The sequence below is a fragment of the Penaeus chinensis genome, chromosome 36, assembly GCF_019202785.1.
Source record: "Penaeus chinensis breed Huanghai No. 1 chromosome 36, ASM1920278v2, whole genome shotgun sequence".
NCBI classification, from domain to species: domain Eukaryota; kingdom Metazoa; phylum Arthropoda; class Malacostraca; order Decapoda; family Penaeidae; genus Penaeus; species Penaeus chinensis.
The window spans coordinates 25,039,744-25,047,243 of record NC_061854.1 but is presented as its reverse complement, the minus strand read 5'-3'; the positions used below and the strand labels follow the sequence as shown (position 1 = coordinate 25,047,243).

Sequence of the window (7,500 nt, the reverse complement as noted above, 5' to 3'; positions counted from 1 at the left end):
CGCACGCACGCACGCACGCACGCACGCACGCACGCACACACACACACACAGATATATATACATATACATATATCTATATCTATATCGATAGCTATATCTATATCTATATCGATAGCTATATATATATCTATATCTATATATGTATGTATGTATGTATACATTTATATATATGTATGTATACATGTATATATATATGTACATATCTAGCTAGCTCTCTATATCTTGCTAGCTAGGTAGCTATTTAACTAGTTATATATCTATACATTTACATTATATATTTAAGCACACACACACACACACACACACACACACACACACACACACACACACACACACACACACACACACACACACACACACACGCACACACACACACACACACACACACACACACACACACACACACACACACACACACACACACACACACACACACATACATAGCATTTAGCTTAGTATATCAAATGAAAGTTTATATATAAAACAAACTATATATGTATGAAATTTATGAAAAATTTTTTTAAAAATATATTAGTAATAAAAATTATTTTAAAAAAAATTAACATATTTTGGGCTACTCTCTAAAATTTTTTCTACTGGGTTAGCTATTAACTATTTTTATAGATCTAAACTTTTTACATTATATATTTAAGCACAACACAAAAAACACACACACACAAAACACACACCCAAAACCCCCACAAAAACACACACACACACACCCCAAAACACACCCCACACACGCAACCAAAAAACCCCCCTCACACCCCAAAAAAAAAAAAAAAAAAAAGCCCCCCGACACACACACACACACACCCCCCCCCGACACACAAAAAATAATATTTTGTTTTACACCCTTTAAAAATGTATGCTTAAGACAGAGTTGGGAGAAGTGATGGGTTGCCGGGTTCGGAAATGCCGTGACGGTGGAGTGGCCAGGGCAACCACGCTGCAAACCAAAGAAAAACGGGACAAGTGCCCGCACAATAAAACCCCGGGGCCAAAAATTTGGGCTCATCTGGTGCCTGTTGAAATGGGCCCGATATTGTGAAAATCCTCCCCCCCCCTTTCCCTCCAAAAATTTCGCATTTTGGAAAATTTTATCAGGAAAATTAAAAGTACTTCGGGTGCATAAGGGGGTCTCCCCCCCCTCGTTTTCTCGGTTTTTTGGCAGTTTTCCCTTCCCAAAAAAAACCCCCCAACCCCTTGCAGCGCCCATTCCCAAAAAGGGGTGCTAAAACCGGCCCATGTCGATGGTAGCCTCGACTCCTTCCCTTCCTCTCGATCCGTATCTTCCCTTCCCCCACACACAAAATAAAAATTTGAAATTTAAAAGGGATTTTTTTCGGAATGAAAACGTGTATTTAAAGAAGGGTTGGGTTAGAAAGGGGAAGTAAATAATGGAAGGGGAGAAGGGGCATTACGTGAGAGAAGAAACATTACCGTTAGCATTCCGTGTTGGCTGAGGTATAACGGGCGGCTCAAAAAGGCCCCCCAAAAGGGGAAACCCCCTGGCGTCCCTTTTGGGGAAAAAAAAAAAAATCTTTTGCCCTCGTTTTAATCAAAAATTAAACAACACTTTTTAAAGGGAAATTCTAAAACAAAACTAACCCTGAGCCCTTACCAAAAAATACCCAGGTCTTCAGGATGGGAGGGCAGTGGACTTTAATTTGTATTAGGAGCAATCCTTCGCTAATCTTTGGGAAAATACTGTAAAAGCTCTTTAAATTAAAGCTGTGGTTCCCGACATAACTTGTGCCTGGTGGAAAAATGAAAAAAACCCTGACATCGCCCCATGCCGGGGACCTTTGGAGGGTCATCAAAAAAATTTAAACGGAGGGGAAAGAAGAAACGAAAAAAAAAAAAATTCTGAACACGAGAGGGGAGTTTCGCCGGGTTTTTTTCTCTGGGCCAAAAAGTTCCACGGCCGCCGAGAACAAAGGAGTTTAATGAAGTTCCCCCACCCCCAATGCAGGGGGGGGGGAAGGGGGGTACGCCCGGGTGAAGAAATGGCTTGGCTGGGGAAAATTTTGGGCCTTTTTTTGTTTTTTTTTTTTGGGAGAGGGATGGGGTTTTTTTGGTTTCCACACATCCTCCAATATCGCCCCCCCCCCCCCCACCCCCCCCCCCCCCCCCCTCTCTCCTTCTCTCTCCCCTCTCTCTCTCTTGCTCTTCTCTCCCCCCTCCCCCCCCGTTTTCTCTTTCTTTCCCTCTTTTTCTTTCCCCGCTCTCTCCCCTTTCCTCTTTCCCTTTCTCTCCCTCTCTCTTTTTCTTTCTCTCTCCCTCTTCTTTTTTTTCCTTCCTCCCCTTTTCTTTCCCTCCCCACTCTCTTTCTTTCTTTTTCTTTTTTATTTATTTCTCTCTCTTTTCTCTCTTTCTTTTTCTTTTTTCTCTTTTTTTCCCTTTTCTTCTTTCTCCTCTCTCTCTCCTCTCTTTTCTCTCTCTCTCTCTCTCTCTCTCTCTCTCTCTCTTTCTTTCTTTCTTTCTTTCTTTTCTTTTTCTTTCTTCTCTCTCTCTCTCTCTTTCTTTCTCTCTCTCTCTCTCTCTCTCTCTCTCTCTCTCACTCTCTCTCTCTCTCTTCTCTTTCTCTCGCTCTCTCTCCTCTCCCCTCTCTCTCTCTGTCTTCTCTCTCTCTTTCTTTCTCTCTCTCTCTCTCTTTCTTTCTTTCTTTCTTTCTTTTCTTTCTTTCTTTCTTTCTCTCTCTCTTTCTTTCTTTTTTTCTTTCTTTTCTTCTTTCTCTCTCTCTCTCTCTCTCTCTCTCTTCCCTCTCTCTCTCTCATCTCTCTCTCTCTCTTTCTTTCTTTCTTTCTTCTTCTCTCTCTCTCTTTCTTTCTTTCTTTCTTTCTCTCTCTCTCTCTCTCTCTCTCTCTCCTCTCTCTCTCTCTCTCTCTCTCTCTCTCTCTCTCTTTCTCTCGCTCTCTCTCCTCTCATTCTCTCTCCTCTCTCCTTCTCTCTCTCTCTCTCTCTCTCTCTCTCTCTCTCTCTCTCTCCTCTCTCTCTCTCTCTCTTCTCTTTCTCTTTCTCTTTCTCTTCTCTTCTCTCTCTCTCTCTCTCTCTCTCTCTCTCTCTCTCTCTACCCACCCCAGCCACGCTTTAGATACCACCTTGCTACTAAATATCATGATGAATTCATTGAAAGAATTGTCTGCTGGTATGAAGACTTTACTCCTAACAGCCTGGATCACTTTAATGAAACTCTGTCAGCAAGTTGGCAATATCATTACTCAAATACAGCCCAAAAGCCCTGCCAAGCACAGATCTTTATCCTCCAGAGGTAGACATGCACAACAACTGAACAAAGACCCTGAGATAAAACTTCTTAGGAGGCTCATACGATCTACAGTAAGTCAGCTACGACACTTGGGTAGAAACCCTTACTTAGCTAGGGATCTTGTGTTTTTTAGTAAAAAGATCAGTGAGATAATAACACGAAAACGGGAGGAAAAATTTATGCCTGGGCAGAATCAATTGACTCCATGACAACCATGAGTAATGTATGGAAGGAAATCAGCAAGATTAAATGCAATACATGCAGTATAACACCCCACCCACATCCAGAAAGGGTAGCCTCATCTCTCCTTAATAAATGGTGTGAGAATTCTTCTCTTGATAGTCTTCCATTATCCATACGCAGATGCTCCCTTAAATTAAGCCATAAAAACGAAATTGACTATCAGTGCCACCTCTTAGAGGAACTCCTTGCAGCCATTAAGACTAGCAAATCCACTCCACCTGTGGATGATGGAATCACTTACGACATCATCCGACTTCTTGCAAAGGTACAGGTTAAGAGAAGAAATCCTCTTCTTGATCTCTTCAGCTTAACCTACACGGCAGGCATCTTGCCTACCACTTGGAAACAGGCAACCATCATTTCCATTCCAAAACCAAGACGGCCTGATGAATATAGGCCGATTTCTCTGACGTCCTGCCTGTCTAAAACCTGTGAAATAATTTTCCTTACTCGTTTACTCCACCAGATCAAAGACATGATTCATCCATCTGTCTTTGACTTTTAAAAAGGAAGAGGAACACAAATGTGTCTAACACAGTACCTAAATGGACGTAATGCACAGTCTTCTTACTTCTTAGATTTTAAGGGAGCATTCGACAGAGCCTCTCCTACTGCAATCCTCCATGAACTAACTCTTTTAGGGGTTAAAGGCAAGCTTCTGCTAGGGATAAAGGATTATCTATCTTTGAGAAGAGCAAAAGTGTGGTATCAAGGCATCTATAGTTCTTATGGCGAATTGGAATTAGGCACTCCACAAGAGGGAGTATTGTCCCCTACACTGTTTAATATACTTATGCACTTTCTTTGCAAACTCAACGATGAGTTAGGAAACCTATGCACCATCACATCCTATGCTGATGACATTCTTATTCTGGTATTTGATAGGGGGATTATGTTCTACAGAGGTTCAGCAAAAAGTGTGCCTCCCTTGGTCTCCTAATCAACCCAATCAAAACTAAGCATATTTCCAGATCTCGTAAACTACCTTACATTCCATTACATTAGGTGGATCAACTATTGCAAGAACTGACACCTACAAATGTCTTGGTGTTATGGTGACTGCTCCCCATCTCATGTCCCACAATATCCTTTGCCAAGGATATTGTTAAAAAAATAAAGGAAAGTTGCCTTGAGCGTTTAAAACCATTGCACTACATAATTAACAAATATGTAGGCGCCTCCCTGAGAGTCCTAAGGTTGATGTATATCTCCCTTGTTAGGTCCATGATAGACTATGCAAGCCCAGTTCTTTGTATATTGCCACCGAGTGCCCTCAAACCCCTTGAAGTTTTACAGAACAACGCCATGAGAATTATTCTTGGATGCCCAATGACCTCTCGCCTCTCGCCTCTCGCCTCTCGCCTCTCGCCTCTCGCCTCTCGCCTCTCGCCTCTCGCCTCTCGCCTCTCGCCTCTCGCCTCTCGCCTCTTGCCTCTTGCCTCTCGCCTCTTGCCTCTCGCCTCTTGCCTCTCGCCTCTTGCCTCTCGCCTCTTGCCTCTTGCCTCTTGCCTCTCGCCTCTCGCCTCTCGCCTCTCGCCTCTCGCCTCTCGCCTCTCCTGCCTCTGCCTCTCCTGCCTCTGCCTCTCCTGCCTCTGCCTCTCCTGCCTCTGCCTCTCCTGCCTCTGCCTCTGCCTCTCCTGCCTCTGCCTCTCCTGCCTCTGCCTCTCCTGCCTCTGCCTCTCCTGCCTCTGCCTCTCCTGCCTCTGCCTCTCCTGCCTCTGCCTCTCCTGCCTCTGCCTCTCCTGCCTCTGCCTCTCCTGCCTCTGCCTCTCCTGCCTCTGCCTCTCCTGCCTCTGCCTCTCCTGCCTCTGCCTCTCCTGCCTCTGCCTCTCCTGCCTCTGCCTCTCCTGCCTCTGCCTCTCCTGCCTCTGCCTCTCCTGCCTCTGCCTCTCCTGCCTCTGCCTCTCCTGCCTCTGCCTCTCCTGCCTCTGCCTCTCCTGCCTCTGCCTCTCCTGCCTCTGCCTCTCCTGCCTCTGCCTCTCCTGCCTCTGCCTCTCCTGCCTCTGCCTCTCCTGCCTCTGCCTCTCCTGCCTCTGCCTCTCCTGCCTCTGCCTCTCCTGCCTCTGCCTCTCCTGCCTCTGCCTCTCCTGCCTCTGCCTCTCCTGCCTCTGCCTCTCCTGCCTCTGCCTCTCCTGCCTCTGCCTCTCCTGTCTCTGCCTCTCCTGCCTCTGCCTCTCCTGCCTCTGCCTCTCCTGCCTCTGCCTCTCCTGCCTCTGCCTCTCCTGCCTCTCCCTCTCCTGCCTCTCCCTCTCCCTCTCCTGCCTCTCCCTCTCCTGCCTCTCCCTCTCCTGCCTCTCCCTCTCTCTCTCTCTCTCTCTCTCTCTCTCTCTCTCTCTCTCTCTCTCTCTCTCTCTCTCTCTCTCTCTCTCTCTCTCTCTCTCTCTCTCTCTCTCTCTCTCTAGTGACCTGTTCTCGTGATCTCTCTCGTCTCACATACAAGAAAAGCCATGTGTTCCTTGTCTCACAGAAATTCCCCTGTCCTCAGCCGACTCCAACAGGTCTACTACACCCGTGGCAATGACGAAGTGACCTAGAACACGAAAATTCAACCGTTATTGCTCGTGAATAATTCCCATGCTGTTATTCTGATGTCTATAACTATGTGTTGTTTATATTCAAAATGTTCTTCAGAAAATGCTTATTCTGAATCCCTAAGTATGTTATTGCTATATCAAATATCTTTGTTTTATGAATTCTCAGCATTTCTGTCTCCTTATCACGAAGCTTTTTAGTCTTGTAAACACCATAAGTCTCTTCTTAAATACAACCGTATATGAGGTACCCTTGTTGCTTCACCACGAAACCACCATGTGACCACATTGTATTGGAATTTATGTTCATTAAATTTTTTTCACGTTTTCCATTATGAAATGTCCCAAAACGAAGTTTGTTCATAGAAACTTCTGAGCAGTCCAGACAGACAGCTCGCCACAGCTGGCCGGGCAGGTCGCCCCGCTCTTCACTGGGCGCTCCTGCCTTGCCTATCCTCTGTATCCCACCTACTGCACTCCCGCAGAAATAAACTATAAAACTGCGACAACTTTCACTCCAAGTACCAAACTACCACTTTGCGGCAGCAAGTGGGATAACGAGCATCCACCTGTTATTACATTTTCTCTCTCTCTCTCCTCACTCTCTCTCTCTCTCTCTCTCTCTCTCTCTCTCTCTCTCTCTCTCTCTCTCTCCCCCTCTCTCTCTTTCTCCCCCCCTCTCTCTCTCTCTTTCTCTTTCTCTATCTCTTTTCTCTCTCCCTCTCTCTCTCGCTCTCTCATCTCTCTTCTCGTCTCTCCTCTCTTTCTTTCTCTTCTCTCTTTCGCTTTTTCTTTCGCTTTCCTCCTTCTCTCCTTTCTCTCACGTCTCTCTCTCTCTCTCTCTCTCAATCTCTCCACCTCGTCTCATCTCTCTCTCTTCTCGTTCTCGCTCTCGTCTCGTCCTCCTCTCGGTCTCTCTCTCTCTCAGGTCGTCTCTCTCATTCGCCCCTCTCTCTCGGCCTCCTTTTCCTCTCTCTTCCTTCTTCCTCTTTTCCCTCTCTTCTCCTCTCCCTCCTCTCTTCTCACTCCTCCTCCTCCCCCTCTTCTCTTCTCTTCTCTCTCTCCTCCCTTTTCCCCCTTCCTCCTAACCCTTTTCCCTCCCCCCCCCCCCTTTCTCCCCCTCCTCTCTCTCCCCCCCCCTCTCTCTCTCTCTCTTCCCCCCCTCCCTCTCTCTCATCTCCCCTTTCCCTTCCCCTTTCTCCCTCTCCCCTCTCTCTTCTTTCTCTCCTCTCCCCTCTCTCCCCAATTCTCCCCACTTCTCCTCTCCCCTTCTCTTCTCTCCCCCCTCTCTCTCCCTTCTTTCTCTCTCTCCCCTAAATTTTCCCCCTCCCTTCCCCCTCCCTCCTCCCCCTTCCCCCTTCTCTTTCTCCTCTTCCCCTTTCCTCCCCTTTCTCCCTTTCCCCAAAATCTCTCCTTTTTAATCCTCTCTCCTCCCCCCCCCTCCCCCTTTCTCTT

The 7,500-nt window shown here is 46.5% G+C and overlaps 1 protein-coding gene across 3 annotated transcripts in view; it reads left to right on the top strand.

Moving 5' to 3' along the window:
* The window catches only part of LOC125044950 (carbohydrate sulfotransferase 4-like), a 70,900-nt gene that overhangs the window by 17,808 nt on the left and 45,592 nt on the right, over positions 1–7,500 (top strand). The gene's annotated exons all lie outside the window — the stretch shown is intronic.